The sequence below is a fragment of the Bos javanicus genome, chromosome 17 (genome assembly GCF_032452875.1).
Source record: "Bos javanicus breed banteng chromosome 17, ARS-OSU_banteng_1.0, whole genome shotgun sequence".
Taxonomy (NCBI): domain Eukaryota; kingdom Metazoa; phylum Chordata; class Mammalia; order Artiodactyla; family Bovidae; genus Bos; species Bos javanicus.
The window spans coordinates 63,744,052-63,745,692 of record NC_083884.1 but is presented as its reverse complement, the minus strand read 5'-3'; positions in this window follow the sequence as shown (position 1 = coordinate 63,745,692).

Genomic DNA, 1,641 nt, shown 5'->3' with positions numbered 1-1,641 from the left:
TTTGACCCATTTCTTTGTACTTTTATAATGGTGCCACTGGAAACATTTAAATCACATGCACGGCTCACATCCTATCTTTACTGGACTGTACCTCTCTGTCATTTACTTACACTGCTGTTGTTCAGTCGCTCAGTCATGTCCCATGCTTCGCGACCCCATGGACCGCAGCATGCCAGGCTTCCCTGTCCTTCACCATCTCCCAGAGTTTGCTCAAATTCATGTCCATTGAGTCGGGATGAGGTTTGGTTTTTTATGGTCTGTCTGCCTCTGCTAGAAAGTCCGCCTCACTCCTCCCAGGGCTGGGCTTTTGTCTGTCTTGCTCACTCCCAGTGCTTAGAATGTTGCCTCATCTGTACTTAGTAGGCACTCAATAAATATTCATGGACTGAATATATTTCATTGCACACCGACCACGTGTACTCAGCTCTGCACTAACCTTTAGTAATGTATGAAATGCTCAGAACCACTCTACGAAGTAGGCGCTGTTATTCCCCCTCTGTGGAGGAGAAAACAGAGGCTCAGAGGGGTGGAACAGCTTGCTCAGAGTCCCCCTAGAGCCTGGCAGTCCAACTGCACGGGATGGTGCTGGCAATTGCCCCTTGGGAAAATGGGACCCCCACATTTCTTCCAGTGCTTCCCTTTATCTCTAGCATAAGTAGCCTTGGGGTCAGGCAGCTCACCACTGGGGGCAGATCCTCAAGTCCAGCCGAAGGTCAGGGAGGACGCCATGTGCTGTCCCCTCGTGGCTCTCCCCTTTGTTACCCGCTCCAGGAAGCTGCATGGCACCTGCAGCTGCCCCTCGGAGACTCTCGCCTAGAAGGTGGAGCCGGATTGCGTGGGACCTGGATGCCCAGCACGACTTTTTTTTTTTGCCACACCAAGAGGCCTGTGGGATCTTAGCTCCTCCACCAGGGATCGAACCTGCATCCCCTTCAGTGGAAGCACGATGTTAAACACTGGACCACCAGGGAAGTCCCATGGCACGACTTTTAAAGTCCTTAACTTCTGGGGCCCCTGGCAGCCAGGTGCCTGAGCCAGTGACTTGGGGACGGAAGGTGGATTTAATTGGGAGGGGGACTAAGAGCAGGAGTGGGGAGATCCTGCAGGGTATCTAAGGAAAGAGCCCCACCACCAAGGGCCCAACTTCAGCTCCCACCGCACACAAAGGCTGTTGTCCTGGGCCCCCTGAGTAGGGCTCCCCTCTTGAATGAGAAGGGTGTCAGATATTGATGCTTGGCAAACAGAAAGGGATGGATCCAGGCCCCAATCTGCCCTTCTTCACAATCAGGGGACACATCTGAATGGACATAGAGGTTGGGAGAGGCATTTTGCCTTGTTGAAAACCACATGAGACCTAGTGTGAATTTCACGGACCCCACACACACACACCCCAACCCCAATGGGTGGCCTCAGGCAATGAATTTGCCTTTATTGACTGATGTATAAAACAGAGATATAGATCTCCAACTTTTTACACCTAATGCAAGTATTCCAAACTTTCTTGGTTCTAGGCAACCTCAATGTCTCAGTAATTTCTTTTTTTATGGCAGCCCCTACTTGCCTCCCCACTTCCCTGTGGGGGAAAAAAAAACAAAACCCAACAGTTACGTTTAGTAAGTAAGTGAGGTCAAAACAATTAAG